We start from the raw sequence: 21354 nt of genomic DNA, 5'->3' as shown, positions 1-21354 counted from the left end.
ACGTATAGATTATATAATTTAAGCTTTCAATAATGTATTGATCGCTATAATGGTTAAAAGGACAATTATGATTATATGAAGACAAAGTGCGACATCAGTTAAGAAGATATATGTTTACGTACGTGAAAGTCTAAATATATTACAAAATGTAATTATTAGTAGGGATGGGTGAGTTTCCTTTAAAAATACTTTTTTTTTTCCTTGAAGTGTGAGAAAGCATAGGAATTGACATGTAGACATCATGTTTTGGACTTAGACATGATGTTTTGGACTTGATAAAGAAAACACCAAACATAACAATTTAAAACACAATGCAAAACACAACAAAAACACATTGCTTAACACTTAAAACACATTACTTAACGTTCTTGGCATGGTATTTTAAGTTTTAAGCCTATAATTCACTGCATTGTGTGTGAGTTCGTGTTAGGATCGATTCCGTTACACCGTTGACTGCGTAGATCTCGTATCTTGTGCGGAATCCAAGTACGAGAGTGGATCAGACAAGATCAAGCTAATTAAATGTTGTTTTCTATTGATGATGTGAAAGTTTACAACCACGAAAACCAACGACAAGAGTTTACCCTCTCTGTCAACAAAAGATATCTATTACAAATGACCAAGACTCATATATATAGGCAAGGTAGGTTCGCGCATAGTAATCTGCGGATCAGCGTGTGGTCACGGATCAAGTAGACCCTATTAGTTCTACACTGATAATACATTGTTTCATGTTAATCATATTAAAGATATTGACCTTAAGAATTTGTCGTATGTTACTCTAACGGACACCTTTGCTGTCTAGAGATACGATATAACTATGACATTTTTTACGAAGTAATGTGACCGAAAGGTGTAGATGCTGGAGCAGATGTTCATATGAAGATAGCATTCAGATCGAGAAGACTTGAGAAAATGGGATAGCTACAATTAGACTTAGGTTAGCTTGTGTAGTTTCATTTGATATAGTTGATTGTGGAAGGTTATGGAACTTTGTTGGATGGTGTAGATTTGTAAAACTCATTTCAATTACTAAATATTTTATTTTTAAGTGAATTGACGATATTATGATTTCTATATTTTACAAATTTGTTTTATTATTATATAATTAAATTATATTTTAATCAAAAGTAGCAAGGATATGTAAAATAATAAAAGATTTTATCGACACAAATTTGTGCCGCTAAAGTCTTGTTCTTTATATTGTGGCAAAAAGAAAAGTGCCACTAAATCCCAAAACCTTATAGTGGCACACTAAAAGTGCCACAAAAAGGCTTTAGTGACACTGCTTCTAGTGACACTTTTTTTATGCGTGCCACTCATTCCTTAAAGGGTCTTTGCTGGCACTTTTATGGGTTTTTGTGACATTTTTTTAGCGAACTACAAAGTCAGTGCTTATAAAGTAACATCAGTTCCGCTTTCTACCTTCCAAGTCCCAATCCCAAATTCGCAAGCACAGTCTCAATCACACGTGCGATATCAAATTCAATTATTCGAAGTATCAATAGAGATTTAGGCAAACAATGACCGAGTAAATCACAATAAATAGAGATTACCATAAAAGGTAGCCGTTAACTGACTTGGTTATCCTTGCGACACCATTAATTCCCCAAGTTTCACCTTTACTTTATCCCCAATCGGTGGCGCCATTGAGCAAAATGATAGCACACGGCGTTACAGTTCACGAGAATGACGATAACAACCTAAGTTAAAGATGAACTGTATATTGCTTGGAGTTGAAGTTGAGAATTTTTATTTTAATTGTGTTATCTATTGGGCATTACAATAAATAAAGTTTTTGTTTAGTTCATTTAGCCTAATACACTTATATACACATATACTAAATAAATGACTTCTAAAAAAGTTGAGGGCTCTTAATTTTCTTTATTTTGAAGGTCCTATAGGGCGGCCCTGCAACAAATTTTACTAAATACATGCTTGTAATAATGAATTATTGTATAGAAGTGACGTGTATTGTAGTGCTACATGTGGACACGATAACATTCATGTACAAATAATGCACCATAGCAAATGAGAGAACATGCAATGATATGTATTTTTTATTAGAGTGAACTGGTTTTGAAATTTCCATTTTTTAACCGTAAAGATTCTAGCTAAATAAATTCTGAGTTAGATCATAAGTAAAATCAAACGATATCATCACATCGTCAAGAGCCGACAAAAAGGTATCCAGCTAGCTTTCCAATTTATACCAGATCCATATCAATTATGAGTCAACCATGACAAACACCTTTGAAGTATCCATCTATCTACTTTTGACCAACCGAATACATGACAAAAACATTGGAAGCTTTTGCCAACTATTTGTTTTCATTTTGAAGGAAATTTCTCATCTTAGTTTATTAAAAAAACTATTGTTCGTTTCACGTAAAGTAATGAAATATGGATGAAATTGGAGTGTAGATTTCATTTCTTATGTTGTTAGTTTCAACAAAAAAAAATTGGAAATAAACAATAACATAAGGAACAAAATGTACATTCTAATTCTATCTAAACTCGATTTCATTTTGTGAAACGAACACAAATTTTCAATTCTTACGCAAATTCCAATTCCATTATATTTCACGAACGAAAGCTACGTTAAATTGTTGAGCTAGGAGAATGTGACACCATAATGTTTTTCCTGATGGCCTTACTGCCGCGCAATTATGTTTCTACAAATATCTCGGATACATTGGTTTTTTTGAACGGCGGATATATTAATACGGAAATTACTTTCCAAAAGAAGTAATTCAATTTCTTATTAACGTCTAGTAATCATGAAACTAAATTTAAGATGATATAGAAAACAAGTATTATAAGTGTAAATAATAACACAAGCAAACTTAAAGAGAGAGATTATAAGATATTTTTTTAGATTCTCTGTCTTATTTGTCCCTATGAACAAGGATCATTGCTTATACTTTATACAAACCATCTTTGTAGTAATACAGGACTACCAAATAGGGATGAAATGCACATTTGATAACCGACTGTACGGTCATCCTATGCGGCACAATACATGTTAATTATTTGTTAGGTACTTACCTGTCAGTTATCAGGCATGCTCACAGATATAGGGTATACCCATTAGCGTTTAAAAAATACCCATTAGTGTTTTTTTTAAATACCCATTTAGATTTTTGGTAGACCTGCGATAAATTTAGACGTCGGTTCTGAATGAGTCATTGCCTATTTCAATGTATAGTCGATGATTTGAAATGACTACTCCATTTTTCAGATTAACATGGGATAGGATAGGTAAAAGGGGTTTTACTCATTTACAAAAGTGGACATCGGCAATTTGTAAAATGACATACGACACATCTAACGATTTTCGGGATGAGTATTTGAAGATGTCTTAAAAAGCGTCAGGAAAAGTATTTATAAATTTTTGCAAATGTGTCATCAAGCTATACAACAAGAAATATTTGCGTAAAAAAAACATGGTGCAACATACGAAAATTGTTTCAAGCAAGACACAGATTCCCCTGAAATCTTGGCACCATTGACTATATGCATTGGTAATGGTGTAACTGTCCTGTTGCATGACGAGGCCAGTTTATGGTAGATAATCACCAATATCCTACAATAATGCTAGAAGTTATGGCGTCACATGTTCTGGATTTTTCATGCTTTCTTTAGCGTTGCCGGGCCCAATAATAACTTAATTGTTCTCGTCAATCGACGGTTTTCAGTGGCATCATAAACAGAGTGGAACCCAATTATTCGTTTATGGTTTCAGAAGTGAAATATAAGCACGAGTATTAGCCTGCTGACGGAATATATCGTGAGTACACAATACTTGTCAAATTTTTCACATTTCCAGATGATGAAAAATGAAAGATATCTAAGGCATGCCACAAACAGGCAAGTAAGAATGTAGAAAGGACATTTGGTGTTCTAATGCAACAATGGCACATAGTGAAAAACACGGCAGGCATATGATTCAAGAAAATAGAGTACAAATCCGTTCCCTTTTTTATCGACATAGTTTACCACTTTATCAGCAATTTAGGGGGTGTTTGGCCTAGCTTTTTTAACAAAGCTTATAGTTTTTTTAGCTTTTTTTTTTTATAAAATAAGCTTAACTTGGTGTTTGGTTTAGCTTTTTAAGTTTATGTTTATTAGTTTATATAAGCTAATTTGAAGAAGCTTATTTGAAGATGTTTTTTTAGCTTATTTGAAGAGTCTTATTTATGTAAGGGTAAATGATAGAGAATAACCTATAAGCTAATCCAAACACTTAAAAAAAACTTATCAAATAATAAAAAAAATAAGTTATATATAAGCTACTTTAAAATATAAGCATAAGCCAAAAAAATAAAAGCTAGCCCAAAGCCCCAAACACCCCCTTAGCATCTATTAAGAATTTGTGTTCCTGATAATAAAAAAAAAATGACACTTCTTCGATTGGTGTTAATTAGTGATTGAAGAAAGAGGATCTTAAAGTATCTGAATACTTTTTGAATTTGGAACAAGGAAATTTTAATTTTTGAGATATTGGATTTAAATAACCCTAACTTTTATCAATCGATCGATAACACTTTCAATTTTTGATTTGTACATCAATACTCCCAACTTTCAACTTATTGACCGATAACACTCCCTAACTAACTGAACCTTAACCCAATTAGCTAATGTCAGCTGCCACATCATAAATGCCAGGTCACCTGTCACATCAGCTGCCATGTCATCAAAAACGGCACATGAACTTCCACATCACATGCCACGTCATCAAAAAATGCCACATCATATGCTATGTCACCAAAAAGGGCCACATCAGATGCCACATCAACCAAAACTAATTGGGTTAGGGTTCAGTTAGTTAGGGAGTGTTATCGCCCATTAAGCTGAAAGTTGGGAGTGCTGATGTACAAATCGAAAGTTTGAAATGTTATTGGCCAATTAATGAAAGTCAGAGTTATTTAAATCCAATATCTCATTAACAAACCATTTACAACATTTTCATCTCATTTGATGGAGTCATCAATCAAGACTCAAGCAACCCGTTCTTGGTCCAATATCGGCCACCTGAGTCTTATGGACTGAGCAATAAGCAATGTATGATTATTTTTTACTTTTAAAATACAACCAAATATTTATAGAAAGCAACCATGATATTTGAATCATGCTATTAAATAAACATAATTTGACACCATCAAGAGTACGTAAACGTAAATTATTTATCATTATTATTCTTATTTAATATACCAGAAAGGTCGTACCTGTTGACTCGTTGGATATTTGTGAAAGGTGATATTCCTTAAATTATGGTATGCATGAGACTAACGTTGAGGTAAAATACGTTTAATAGTGGCTTTTCAAAATGGTATATAATAAAGGAATAATGTATTTTAATAATTTCAACTAATTGTTGTTGGCCAGCAACAATCTTAACTTCAAAAATAACCAGTGCCGATCCCACCTTTTCACATATTGTAAACCAGTGGACCTTTACTAACAGAAAATGAAAAGTGGCCAAAAAGAAATTAAGATTACGTTAATAAAGGTCCATTGGTATAAAATATGTGAAAATGTGGAACACCACTGGTTATTTTTGAAATTAGAACCGTTGCTAACCAACTTGAGATTATTAAAATCCATTATTCCTATTATAAAAAGTAACTTATATTCAGGTCATTAATAAAAAACTTTGCATGCCGAATGGTTACAAATCACCGCCCCACCGTTACTTCGTTTCACATTTCAATATATGAAATATGACGGTCAACGTTGTAACTTGTAACTATTATATATTAATTCAATGCTCGAAATCTTAACAAATGACTGTAAAAATAGACTTTTTTTTTTTTTTTTTTTTTTTTATGAATTGTTTTTACGAGAAGAAAAACATGTTTTTGTTTTTCAACACAGTTTTTTGTTCTTATATGTATCATTGAATCGTGTTCAACAACTAGGTGTCGGTATTAAAATAAATAGAAAATATAAGTATCATAATCAAGCTTTGTCCCGGTGTTTGTTATTTGACTTTCATGTAACTAGGATAATCAAATTCAACTTGTTTGATGTGATTGCGCTTTTAGATTATTTATTATATCGAATTGTCTAAACCTTAGGGTGTAAGGAGTGGTTAAACACTTGAGAGTGGCAAACTAAAAAATCAACCAATCAGAGTGCGCCACGTCAATCAGTGAAAAGTGTTTAAACTTTGGTAAAAAGTGTTGGCAATGGTTTAAACATTTGGTAAAGTGGTAAACTTTAAAAAAAAAAAAGGAAAAATGTGTGATTGGTTGAGATTGGAATGGACCCCACCCCACACTACCCCCTCTCTCTTTCCTTCCTCCTTCACCGCGTCGGCAAACAATCACCGAAATGGTGAAACTTTGATCGGTAAACATCTTTGGCATTGGTTTGCCACTTGTAACCAAATCGGGGAAGTGGGTTTGCCGCTCCCCACTCCCTACACCCTTATAGTTATGTTTGGGTTTTGAAAGTGTTTTAAAAGACTCTGTTACACCGTAACATGAATTTGAAAATTGGAAATAAGAATAGATACATAATACATAACAAAAAATAAAAAATAAAAATAAAAAAATAAGCATCGATGAGATTGTGTATGAAGGGGTATGGTCCCAAAGAGCGTGTGCGGACACGCACTCAAGGGGCCATGCCATTCTAAAAACTTCGTCGTCTAGATAGATCTAGAACGTCGACAAACAAAATTGGTGATAGACGTGGGACAACACTGACAACGGCATGAGGAACACTAGTGACAACTAAGGATAAGGACACCACGTGGCACCAATCATTGGTCGTCAGACCGTGCTACAAAATCCCAATAAGACAACTAGCGACAACCCGACAAGAAGTAATGGGGGACGCTGAGGTGGAGCGAATAACATCGTGCCAAGCCATCCCTAGTACGGATTAACAGTCATGTCATGTCAGGGGGACAAAACGAATATTCCCCACGATTGTGAGCTAGCGAACGACCAGCTGGCTCATACCTCCTTCATAACCCTTCGGCTATAAATAGAGGACTTCACTATCAGGTTCAAGGATCTCTTACTCTCTCACTATATACACACACTTATTTTCTCAAAGCGAGTTCTTATTCTCACACTTGAGGGTGTTTACAAGGAGAACCCTCAACCTCTCCTCCTTTTAACGAATTCACCAGCGTTGTTTCGTTTTGCAGGATTGATCGAGTAAAGAATCGGGATTAACCATTATAGACGAGACAACTCACCTAAGCCTAACCTCATGTTGACTTAGTGTTTCTTCATTGGCGCCCACCGCACTTTTTGCACTCTTTTTATCCCTTTTGCTTTCCAAAGTTTGGTCAATGGTTGGTCCAAGCCCTTCTTTCCCTACTTTCGATGAACACTTTTCGTTTGGTACGGTGGCGGACAATGCGAACGTCCAAAACCCCTAGATGGAAGAGCAACCTAGAAGGGAACACATGGATGCAGGGGTCATAAATGTCCTAGGAAGTGCAACGCGCACAACCAACCAACAGACTAACCCTACTGTTCAGAATGTTGGTATGATGAACACCCTTTTCCCACAACTCCCTGAGGGAAAGACACCAGCATCGTGGTACACGAAATCTCAGGCAGTTTTCAACATGGCGTACATGCAGATGTGTGCGCAAGCCCAATTCCCAATGCAACAGACACAAGGTCAGCAACCTAGCATGCAGCATGCTATGCCTCAGTCAGCGCCACGTGCACACTCAGCTCACTAGGAGCTGGAGTATGGTGTCGAATCACAACAACAAATACCCTCGCGCGCCACTTCAAGAACCACTGGCAAACACCAACGAAATCATAAGGATACCTATCACGGTTCAGCAACGCAGGTAACACACACGCTAACACAAGGCAATATAATGACACTCACTATAAAAGCCCCCAAGAGCGTTGTAGTCTTGTGCGTGACCGTCTAGATCCGCGCAAAATTGCAGATGATTTAGAAGATCAAACGGATGAGTTCCATCCGCCGTACCACGAGGGTGACACAGGAAGTGTGCTTAGCAGTCTCCTCGGGGGACACAAGGCTTATAAACCCCGTGCCCGCGCAGGTTATAATTCAGCAGCTGAGTATGATTTCACCTTAGGTTACAGACCAACAGGAGCAATAGAAAAATCCAAATTCATCAGAGAAATAGCAATGGCCCCGTTGAAGAAGACGAAGTTACCACACAACGTCTGAAAGTATAATGGTCTTACAGACCCCGACGACCATATACAGGTGGTCACAAGCTCAGGAGTGGTCGGAGGATGGCCACTCCTAGTATGGTGTCACTTGTTTGTTCAAACTCTTGTTGGCGCACAACGCGCATGGTTCGACAGCCTACCCGCTGGCAAACTCAAATCTTAGACAGATTTAGAAGAAAAGTTCCTTGCGCATTTTAGTTAATAACGTCGATACACCAGAGATCCATCTGACGTTTTAAACAAGTAATGCAGAGATAATGTAGTTCTAGAGGACTTCATTATAAGATATAACAAAGAATGTTTAGAGATCGGCAATGTAGGTGCTGGGATTATGCGTGCACACTTTATGAGAGCTGTGAAGTGTGACGTCTTGATACGAAGACTCTTGAGAATGAAAAGGCAGTTTGTCTTCAGATTGTTGAGGATGCTTCTTGCTCAGAGAGGCCGGATACTTGGACGTGGAGGGTGGATGAATCGGGAATTTTTTCGGTAAACTCGACAAAACAGTGGTTGCAAAAGGAGACTCAATGCAGATCATCTTTAGTCTTGGACTGGTGTAAGTGGCTTCCGGCCAAGATAAACATTTTTGTTGTGCGAGCGGAGATGGATAAAATTGCTACAACGTCGACTTTGGAGAGAAGAAACATTCATGTTCCAAATAAAAGTTGTGTTTTTGGTGACCAGATTTTGGAGACGACAGATCATTTGTTTTCGGGATGCATCTTCTCGTCTGGGATTTGGATGTCGATAGCCTCATGGTGAGGTGTTCCTAACTTTTTCGCTTTCTCAGTTCGAGATATTGTGAATATACATACTTCGGTGGGATTCAAAGGTGTAAAGAAAATCGCGTTTCAAGGGATTATGTATACAGCTTTATGGAGCATATGGAGAACAAGAAATGATCATATTTTTTCCGACAAGAAATTGAAGGTGTTAGAGGTGATTGCTGAGATTAAAACCTTAAGTTTTCTTTGGTTTAGATGTAGATGTAATAAGGGCTCTATAGATAGGATTCTTGGTGTAAATTTGACCTGATGTAATCGTTTTGTGGTGCCAGGTCTATGTCTCTTCCTTGAAGACATAGGGTCATGCCGGTTGTGTTTTATTAAAAGTTTACCTGTAAAAAAAAATAAAATACATTAATAATTATAAAAGGGGTGGCGGCGCAACTTGTTGCCCGACTACCTGCCATTGCTTTGTAATTTCCCTTTTTCGTGTGGAATGATAATGACGAGATTTAATAAGAAAAAAAAAATAATAAAAGAACTAAAATATATGCTGTTTATGATGACTCTAAATTCATATGTATAATATAATTCTAAGGAATTTAAGATAACTTGGATAATTTGTATTTTAAAATTTTAAGAACCCGCATGTGTTAAAAGTAATTTGCAATAATTTAAAATTCACAAGATTTGTGTACCTTATATCCAAATATATGTAGACATGTAGTTTTTATGAGAAAAAAAAAAATACTAATGTTGAGCCTTGACGAAACGTTACTCTGCGATCGTAAAGAGACATTTGTGTATATTATGTTTAGTTGTTTATTGATATATATGTGTATGAGAGAAGTTTAACCCTTGATTTGTAAAATCATTGGTTGAGATTAGGTAGTCGTTAAATATAGAATTCAGATAACTAAAAACAAGGTAACAAGCGGAGAAAATAGGAAAATCCAATATTGTTGACTTATAAATAGGGCTGTCCAAGCTGCTCGACGATCGAGGACCGCTCGTCGATCGCTCGAAAAATGCCCGAAAAATGCTTGTTCGATTCCTGCTCAGTTTGTAAATGAGCCGCTCGGCTCGGTTCGGTTTTAAAATGAGCCAAGCATGAGCGAAGGTCCGTTCGCTCGAATTATTTTTATTAAATAATTAATATATATAGTTATATAGATAAGTAGTCGATTGCTCGGTTTCGCTCGAATTATTTTTATTAAATAATTAATATATATAGTTATATAGATAAGTAGCCCAAAAAATTAATAGCCCAAGAAACATACTAGCCCAACTCAATATCAAAACCTAATCCTAGTTCCTAAAACAATCACACAATCACATAATCTCGCTGCCACAATCACATATTCACATACCTCGGCACCTCGCTGCTGCTCAACTGAAAAAATGGAATCTCGCAGCTGTAATTGATGAATCGGGAGAAAATCTGGTGAGATATCTAGACAACGTTGATGTAATTTTAGCAGAGGATCCAAATACCTCGCTGCTGCTCAACTGCTCAAGTTCAACTCATACGGAATCTCGCTACTCAACTGCTCAAGTTCAACTCAACTCACGATTACTTTCAGCCGAGGATCCAAATCAACAGAGGTACAATCTTGGTTGATATGAATGTATTGTTGTATCAATGAGTCACGATAAAATAGTGTATGTGTAGTTATAAGTTATCTGCTAACAAAATAGTTATTAAAAAATTATGACGATCATATTCGTTATTAAACACGATACTTTTGTTATGCTTATGTTCAATTGAGCTTATGTTATGCCTAAATTGTTTAAGCTAAGTATAATACATTATGGATCTGAGCAGCTCATGTTATGCCTAAATTGTTTAAGCCGGGTATAATACATTATGGATCTAAGCTGAGTATAATATATCAAACATTTGTAGAATCATGATTTTAGTTATGTATTGCTTTTGTTAGTAAGGTGTTGGATATGTTTTAATAAAGTTATGATTTGTTTTTGTTGAATGCAGCCTTGTAATATTATTGATTTCATTTGTTTTTTGTTTTGCTACACATGTTTTAATTTCAGTGCTGAGAAAAACTGAGCGAAAACGATCCGCTCGATTCAAATTCAATCCAGCACGAACAATACTTTTGTGCTCGGTTTTGCAAATTCGATCCGATCGGTTGTAATTCAATCCGAGTACGAGCAGACCCTCGATCGGATCGGATCGGCTCATGAACACCCCTACTTATAAACCCACTTCCCCCTTGATTTTCAAACGCCTACAAATTTTTCATACGTTAATATTTTTTATAAAAATTACACCGTATTAACGGGCATTTTATTCTCTTTAATTCGATCAGCCTATTTCTATATTTTTTTCTTAAAAAAAATTGTAGGATTTTGAAAAACCGTTACGTGATTTTGAATAACCAGTAAGTGACTACGTGATTTTGAATACCCATTACGTGATTACTTGATTTCATTATAGTATTTTATGTGAAACCCCACTAATTGATTACGTACTTACGTAACAATAGTTGACTATGTATTATTACATGACTACATGATTTTAAATACCCATTTCGTCATTACGTAATTTCATTATAGTGTTTATGTGAAACCCTACTGAGTGATTACGCAATTACGTATAAACAAAACATGTAATACATAATATTTCATATAGAATACCCTATTGTTTCAGGTATAATCATGTATTAAGGATAAATTATATACAAAATATTACGCAAACCAACCTATAATAGCAACATAATGTCGTATATTAGAGATTTAACCACATAATAAAGCATAAACAATCAAGTTCTTATTATTGAATGTGTAATCACGTAATAAGCATAATTGTATTAACATTAGTTATAACAAATCATATTAATGTGTAATCACGTAATGAATTTACATTGAATGCGTAATGATTTATGTTTAATGTGTAATCACGTAGTAGGTATTCAAAAATTACGTAGTTATGTACCGGATATCGTAATGGGTACTGGGTTAAAATCATGTAATCACGTAATGGGTATTCAAAGTCGCGTAAATTATTTTTAAGAACACTATAGTAAGAGGCTGCTCGAATTAAAGAGAATAAAATGCTCGTTAATATGGTGTAATTTTTTTAAAAAATATTAAAGTATGAAAAAGTTATAGTCGTTTGAAAATCAAGGAGGAATCTAGTTAAAGTGAGAAAAAACCATCATATCATTCTCTTCTTAAATTTGAGAGAAACAAATGTGTGGTTATGATTGTCACCTACACTTGGTATGAAATTACTCTCTCTTATACATGATCTCTTATATTATAATGCATGTAAAAAAATGAAAAAAAAATGATAATATGAATTTAAATAATTACTATATAAAATCAAGTAATTACAAGTACTAAAACATAAGCTATAGTTTTTAAAATCCTTCAAACCCTTTGAATACTCTAATCTTTTGAAATTTTAGTATGTTTCTCATTGCATACTGGATGTGAAAAAAAAACTTTGAATGACCCCTGCTTAAGATTTATTCATTTCATCGTTTTTTTTTCTCTCACATCGATTAAAAAACCAAAGTGGAGGACCATCGACTTTATCAAGGCAACGTAAACGTTGCAAGAATTAACAAATTGTATTATTTACAAGCTTTCCCTTATTATAAAATTAGTTGTAAAGTTGAGTCAAGTGAGCTAGCTTGATTTTTAATGGAGTCGAGATTGAGTTTAATATTCCAACTCAATTCACTTCCGAGCTAGCTCAAGATGAAGTTCGATTTGAGCTCGAGATAGCCTTGGCTTGGCTTAGATCGGCTCATTAACAGTCTTTATGTGTTATGTTTTCTGTTACGTCACGCGGGCACCTCTTTTATATACTAAAATGAATTTATACTTCTAGGTATAATTAAGATATAGATCTTATTTTAGAAATAATGAATAGAAAATTAAAAGATTCAAGAAGTTTTAATGTTATTATTGATTTTAGAGTAAACTGCAATTTTACCCCCTGAGGTTAGGGGTCATTGGCATGTCTATCCCCCCTAACGAAATAATTGCAATTTTACCCCCAACGTTGATGTTATGTCACAATTTTACCCCCTGCCGTCAGTCAACAGTTGTTTGACTGTTATAGGTAGGGGTATTTTGGTAATTTTACCCATATTTATTATTATTATTATTATTATTATTATTATTATTATTATTATTATTTATAAGACACCTGCTCCTTTGTTCATCATCTACTTCTTCAGATTACGGTTTTTATTTTCTTCAACTTTGTTCATCTTCTTCTTTTCTTCGGCTGACCAAATTAGGGTTTTTGTTTTCTTCAAACTTTCAGATCACAGGACTCCAATCTGGATCTGTTCGATTGTAACAACCAACACCCACCACAACCAACCCAATTATACACCGCAACATCAGATTGGAGGGTTTGTTTGGAAATCAACGTGATTCACCACCATCTCTAACCACCACCGCCATTCCAATCATTGTTAAAATGCAGGCCATCATCTCTGTCAACATCCCAAACACCCCTTTAATATCATGCCACCGTACATTGCCGCATTTCTTGAAACAGAGTCTTCCAAATTTACAAATTCTTGATCTCTCACCAATTCGAAGCTTCTTGTATTTTTGAAAATATTCGTGAGGAATCAAGCAAGCATGGATATTGTGGAATGGGCATCCAGCATCTTCATTCCCATCAAATTTTCAGCCAAGAAAGCTTCGTTGTCTAGTGTTGATAGAAAGCAAGCAAAAAGAACTCTGGGAATGATGTAAGGTAGGTAAATATTGCAATCAGTCATTGTTTTGCGTATATTGGTTGATTAGGAAGCTAATGCGTCTGGAAATTGCTTTTATTATTTATGTTTTGTGAACAGAAGTTTGTGATGTTTGATTGTGTTTGTGTTAGTAGTGCTTTGTTCTTTAGGGTTGAGCTTATTGTAGGGATGTTATGGTATTGTTATGCATCTCTCAGTCCTCTCCCTCTTGAGTAGTGTGTAGACTCTGCAACCGATTTGAAGAGATGCAGCAGTTTGATCATTGATGCAGCAGAGTGTGGTAGAGTGTGTTATTTCATCTGTTTCAGACACTTGATTGTAAGTGAGAGTGTTATTATGCTATCTGTTCCAACTTCCAGATACTTGACTGTGAGCGGGTGTTATTTCATTCTTTTTTTTTTTTTGAAAGGAAAGTGTTATTTCATTCAATCAAAAATATTGATTTTGAAACTAAATTACAGAAGCACTTTAGTTTATGGTGCTTCCTTTGTTCATATACTAGCTTACTTTACCCTTTAATCCTTTGATTAAAGAATGGTAAATGGAGTGCTTCCTTTGTTCATATATCTTGTACTACTGAAATGTTATATATATGTAAGAGTAAAGACTGCTTTTCTAGCTATATATTTTTCTGTCACACCCCAATCAATGGCGGAAACATCGGGATGAGACGAAGTGTGAAGATTGCTAGAGACATCATAACGCTATTTGTGACAATATTTAGAAATTCCAAATTTCATTTCATTTCATAACTTCAAATAGTCAACATACAAGAAATTCAAATACAACAAGTTTAACATAACAACATGATAACATAACAAAATTTGATACAACATATTAAACCCTAACGTCTATATGTGTATCTAGGCATCAACGCTACTTCTTTTCTTAGCATCGTCCTCATCAACCTGTAACATGTTTAAAATAATTCAATGCAAAAGCAAAGGCGAGTATACAAGTTTGGTACATACATAGCATAAGATAAAAGTGTGAACAATTCCTCATAGCAAGCATGCGATTCAAGATAAACATTAAATATGGCATGTGCATAACATATCAAACCAAGAAAACGCAACTTGCTCATGACATAACCAAAGTTTCAGTAGAGGCGGGTCGTTAATCCTATAGCGCTACATATGTCAAGGTTTGGCTCGTACGAAGTTAATGATAAGTTCAACACATAAGAATCACCCAAATTTAAAGTATCAAGCCATCACAAATACAAGCATGTTATAGGAATGTTCATGTGTTTAGACAAAAGTTCATGTGTAAGTTTCAATAGGTAAACATGTTACACCCCAAAAGTGGTAAAAGTAAAAAGGGGAAAAGTACGAGTATACTCACAAAGTTTGCATATGTTTTCCGATTATCCAATTGTTGACGAGTAGAGATTTAGAGTCCGAATGTATAAGGGATAAAGTTCAAGTATGTTTAGAGTCGATATTCGGTGTTTAAAACAACATAAAAATAAGATATGAGAATAACATGGAAAATAATCATTTAGTACATATGATGCTTGTTCTTGACACTAGGAAACTCGAAGGAGTTTAGATGTTTTCATGGAACAAGGTTCCATTAGAATCGTGACAAGTTATCATAGTCTAGGATGATGTAATCTAGTACCCCGACATATGAACACTAGTTCATCATCAAAGATTCGATTATTCGAATAATATATTTAGGTTATATAATATATGTCCAATAGTTCAAGCATGAGGTAGAAGATTAGAATCTTCATTTTGGTACCTCTAAATGTCATAGAAGTCATGTAGGAGGTAGGAAGATCAAGTCTTCCATTTAGGCACCTCTATGTGTTCACCACTACACTTGATGTAAAAAAAACAACCAAGGAAGGTCATGAACATACAATAAAGAATAAGAAATATACATACTAACTAAGAGAAATCATCAAATCATGTGAGGATTGTATGTTTGGACAACCCAAGTTGTTCCATAATCACTCATGTATCAAAGACAAAGTTTGACATGACTTGTGGGTTAAAAACCCTAAACAAAACACCAAGTTTATGAGGTTTAATCCTCTGATTTTAAATGTCTCAACCTTGTTTTTAAGCTTAACCAACCATGGGATAAGTTGTAAGCATTAGGACATAGGTATGAGATGTGTTGGACACAAGTTGCATAGGTTTAAACAAGTTTTTGATGAACATAAAAACAAACAGAAAGTTCATGGACTATTTCGGGGCATTTCCAGGTCTGATTTCTCCAAGGAGAAGTCTAGGAATCGAACCCCATGATTATACAAGCAAGTAGGAAAAAGAATCGAGTGAATCGGATAAGAATTGAGTGAGTTATGCTCATTTTCGTGAAGGGGTGTCAATCTACTCGAACCCTTGCTTTCAGCTACGGTTTGGTGGATGTTTTGTGAGTTTTTAGGGTTGTAAAAGTGGTAGGGAGGCTGGTTATAAGGGGTATTTATAGGGGGAAGGATTAGGGTTTCAATGGGTTGGGCTTTGGAAGTGTTTAGAAGGGGTTACACCTTGAAACTAGCCCACAAAACCCAACTATATGGGCTGAATTTTGCTGAATTGGGGCTGCCATATTTCTTTACTTTTTTATTTTTTTTAAAACATTATAATGTGTAATAAGAACACAAGATTTCCAAAGTTAGAATTTCACGTAAGGTTTCTAAATGTAGGAAGTTTGAAAACGCAGGGCGTTACAGTCTCCCCTCCTTTAGGAAATTTCGTCCCGAAATTTATTCAAGAGGAAGGCTTGAAAGAGTTTTTGGCATAAAGGTGATCATTAAGAATTGAAACTTGGGAAGTTTGAAAAGTACTAAATCTTGGAGAACATCAAGGTAGATTTGCAAGGGGAAGTTTTTAAGGATAGTATAAAAAAAAAAATCATACTTTCGTAAAACCTGTTTATTGAGAGGAACGAAAAGGTTTGTTACTTTAAATAAAGCAATAGAGAGATACTAAGTATAGTTACACAAGAATCAAGAATAGGGAGGCTATTTTATAGGTAATGAGGTAAGTTAGGACTCAAATGTTTAAACAAGCTGGATTGCGAACGAGTTTTGTATAAAATAATACGAGTATAGAATGAACGAATGGCTCTTAAAGAGTACAAGTATGTGAATAGCATAAGTGTTGGATAGATGAACGTAGTGTGTTAAGGATGAAGTCTCGTCATGAATAATCGGATATAATGCGTTTGTGAGTTGCGTGAAGTTGTATTAGGTCCAAAAGGTCTGCAACACACTGAATTTCTCATGGCACGTTTTACGAAAGTTTGGTAACATGGTGAAAACACTTATATATAGGAAGTACCAGCGGCGTATCCACCATGTTTTAACCACATTACGTCCGTTTCGTTACTCGGGGTCATGTTACGTTCCGTGTCTTACCATACACAGTAGTACACTCTATGCTTCTCATACGCCTATCACTTTAATCCCGTGTGCACCCGCGATTATACTGATCGTCGCATGATCCACATAGCTTGTACTAGTTATGTATGAATCAAGGTATACATTAATTTGAAAATAAGAATGTGTACGTAGAAGAATGTCGTATGTAAGCATGTTTATGTTTAAGCATGTATGGGACCCACGTAAGCGAATCCCTCGGATTACGCTCGCGTATAGGTACGAATGTACGAATCATGAGTAAGGATGAAAGTATGAGCATAAGTTTAAGTATGAATACGCATGTATGTATGAGCATAAACATAAAACGTGTAAGTAGTATGTGTACAAGTAGAAGCGTAAAACGTATAAGTAGTATGTGTATGAGTACAAGCATAAAACGTATGAACATAGGTGTAGGTATGAAAAATAAATATTGCGTATATGGTGTACGTTGAGACATTGCGGAGAAAAAAAAGGTTAAGTATGTAGATACGAACGATATAAATGATGTTATCGCGAGATATCGTCTAAAATGTGTTTGATGATGTGCATGTATAGTTGTTTAAACAAAACGTTGAGTTTGTCGAATCAAAATTAGATTGAGCTTGGTTTGAAAGGTAGAATATAGTTTGTATATGTAAAGGAACATAAAGTACTCATTGGTAATGCTTAACGTATTTTGTAATGATTGAAATGCTACTTTTGTTTAAAAAAAAAGGAGTTCACGTATGTTGGAAATTGTCGGTCCCCATGAAGTCTTCTAGCCCACGTGTTTTGAAATTTGGATGACGAGTTAAGCGTTGTAGAGAAGGTTTTTTTTTTTTTTTTTTAAAAAATAACGGGTTTGTTTCATTTGCATCAAAACATGAAATTTTGAACTTTGAAAGTTCTTGTGAAAACGTCGACCCTTAGAAAAGAAATTTAGTAAAAGAACTTAGTGATTGTTTAAAAATAATTTTAACAAAGGATTTATTGATGTTGGAAAGAGTATTTGGTAAAACGATCATATAACATCTATGAGGTCTTATAAGTAATTGAGAAAGGTTAGTTTGATTTCGATTAAGAGTGGAAGTCTCTAGTATGATGATATAATGTGAACGTGTTTCAGTTAATAAATCAGATGTGAAGTTCATGGGCAAGAGATTCATTAGACCGATTAAATTGATAGGTAGCATTTCGTAAGGTTTGGAAATTCGTGTAGTAAAACGGTAAAGACATGATTAAGAATCTCGTGTATATGATTTGAGTGAAAATGGATGGTAGAATAAGAAGTACGTTTGATAAACAATGTATTTTGAAATCGGAATAAGTAGGTATTTTGAATAATGATAAATGATTTAGGTATAAAACATGATCGGGTTTGCATAATAAAATATTTTGAAAGAGAAGTTTTGGGTAACGGTCACCTAAGTAAGGGAATCACCCCTAACTCGTTGGTGAGGTCGTTTTAAGGGAAGAGGGGTGGAGTCAATCGTCAAGGTAAGGAAGTCACTCCAATCTCGATGATACCTCTCCACTAGTTGTTACAAGGAATATGAATTTAAATTATATGAAAATCATGCATATATAAATGTATCGAAAAGGTTCGATATGTTGTGCGTGTGAAAAGAGAAATCAAAGGTAAACTCGAGGTTGAAAGATTGCATCGTATAAAATGAACAATAGAAACACATGTTTGACCAAAGTTTGGAGTGTTCCAAACGGAACTTTGACTAACCAAAGTGGTCGAAAAGTCTTTTGAATTTGAGGAGCATGCTTTGGCCTAATAGGTAAAATACTCTCGCCGACAAGTCGGTTAACGGTATTTACCCTTCCGGTTACTACATGTCCCAAATCAATCGAAATTTCAAGACTTGGCGGGATTTATGAAAAATCAAGGAGTGGAACTAGTCGACAAGGTGCGGGTTTCACCCCTATCTTGACGATTTCGTATCCTAAGTGTGGTTGGTACTCGTCGGGTCAAAATTTAAATTTCGACATGTTGACGAGGGTCCACTAGAATTTGAAATTTGAGATTTACCATTAAGATGTGGATTTCACTCCTAGCTTAATGGCGATATCTCGTGTAAAAAAAAGAAGAATAGATAGATTGAGAGTCGTTCACCAAATTGTGGGTTTCACGCCTATTTTGGTGAATTCGTCTCATTTGTATAATGCGAGCGTTTACGGATTTAGAATAGTCGAGTAAAATGCATGAGGTAAAGAGTATGTTAAAGGAATAAACAAATAAATTTAAATGCACAATGAAGCATATTAAGAATAGAACATAATGAATGAGACAATAAAACATGTATTAGCACATATTAAAGTAAATATAGCATGCCAAGTGTTAACACATAAGCGACATATATGCTTAAAAGATAAAAAAAAGGAATAAATAAGAACAAATAAGGTATCATGTAGTGGTTCAAACAAAGCATACGAATAAGGCTCTAAAACTATAGTCTAGGTGAAAGCATTCCTACTTTTCCTAATTCCCTATAGTTATGGCTCTGATACCAATCTGTCACACCCCAATCAATGGCGGAAACATCGGGATGAGACGAAGTGTGAAGATTGCTAGAGACATCATAACGCTATTTGTGACAATATTTAGAAATTCCAAATTTCATTTCATTTCATAACTTCAAATAGTCAACATTACAAGAAATTCAAATACAACAAGTTTAACATAACAACATGATAACATAACAAAATTTGATACAACATATTAAACCCTAACATCTATATGTGTATCTAGGCATCAACGCTACTTCTTTTCTTAGCATCGTCCTCATCAACCTGTAACATGTTTAAAATAATTCAATGCAAAAGCAAAGGCGAGTATACAAGTTTGGTACATACATAGCATAAGATAAAAGTGTGAACAATTCCTCATAGCAAGCATGCGATTCAAGATAAACATTAAATATGGCATGTGCATAACATATCAAACCAAGAAAACGCAACTTGCTCATGACATAACCAAAGTTTCAGTAGAGGCGGGTCGTTAATCCTATAGCGCTACATATGTCAAGGTTTGGCTCGTACGAAGTTAATGATAAGTTCAACACATAAGAATCACCCAAATTTAAAGTATCAAGCCATCACAAATACAAGCATGTTATAGGAATGTTCATGTGTTTAGACAAAAGTTCATGTGTAAGTTTCAATAGGTAAACATGTTACACCCCAAAAGTGGTAAAAGTAAAAAGGGGAAAAGTACGAGTATACTCACAAAGTTTGCATATGTTTTCCGATTATCCAATTGTTGACGAGTAGAGATTTAGAGTCCGAATGTATAAGGGATAAAGTTCAAGTATGTTTAGAGTCGATATTCGGTGTTTAAAACAACATAAAAATAAGATATGAGAATAACATGGAAAATAATCATTTAGTACATATGATGCTTGTTCTTGACACTAGGAAACTCGAAGGAGTTTAGACGTTTTCATGGAACAAGGTTCCATTAGAATCGTGACAAGTTATCATAGTCTAGGATGATGTAATCTAGTACCCCGACATATGAACACTAGTTCATCATCAAAGATTCGATTATTCGAATAATATATTTAGGTTATATAATATATGTCCAATAGTTCAAGCATGAGGTAGAAGATTAGAATCTTCATTTTGGTACCTCTAAATGTCATAGAAGTCATGTAGGAGGTAGGAAGATCAAGTCTTCCATTTAGGCACCTCTATGTGTTCACCACTACACTTGATGTAAAAAAAACAACCAAGGAGGGTCATGAACATACAATAAAGAATAAGAAATATACATACTAACTAAGAGAAATCATCAAATCATGTGAGGATTGTATGTTTGGACAACCCAAGTTGTTCCATAATCACTCATGTATCAAAGACAAAGTTTGACATGACTTGTGGGTTAAAAACCCTAAACAAAACACCAAGTTTATGAGGTTTAATCCTCTGATTTTAAATGTCTCAACCTTGTTTTTAAGCTTAACCAACCATGGGATAAGTTGTAAGCATTAGGACATAGGTATGAGATGTGTTGGACACAAGTTGCATAGGTTTAAACAAGTTTTTGATGAACATAAAAACAAACAGAAAGTTTATGGACTATTTCGGGGCATTTCCAGGTCTGATTTCTCCAAGGAGAAGTCTAGGAATCGAACCCCATGATTATACAAGCAAGTAGGAAAAAGAATCGAGTGAATCGGATAAGAATTGAGTGAGTTATGCTCATTTTCGTGAAGGGGTGTCAATCTACTCGAACCCTTGCTTTCAGCTACGGTTTGGTGGATGTTTTGTGAGTTTTTAGGGTTGTAAAAGTGGTAGGGAGGCTGGTTATAAGGGGTATTTATAGGGGGAAGGAT

Source organism: Helianthus annuus, chromosome 1 (assembly GCF_002127325.2).
Source record: "Helianthus annuus cultivar XRQ/B chromosome 1, HanXRQr2.0-SUNRISE, whole genome shotgun sequence".
NCBI classification, from domain to species: Eukaryota; Viridiplantae; Streptophyta; class Magnoliopsida; order Asterales; family Asteraceae; genus Helianthus; species Helianthus annuus.
The sequence above is the reverse complement of the archived record's forward strand: the minus strand, read 5'-3'. Positions refer to the sequence as shown.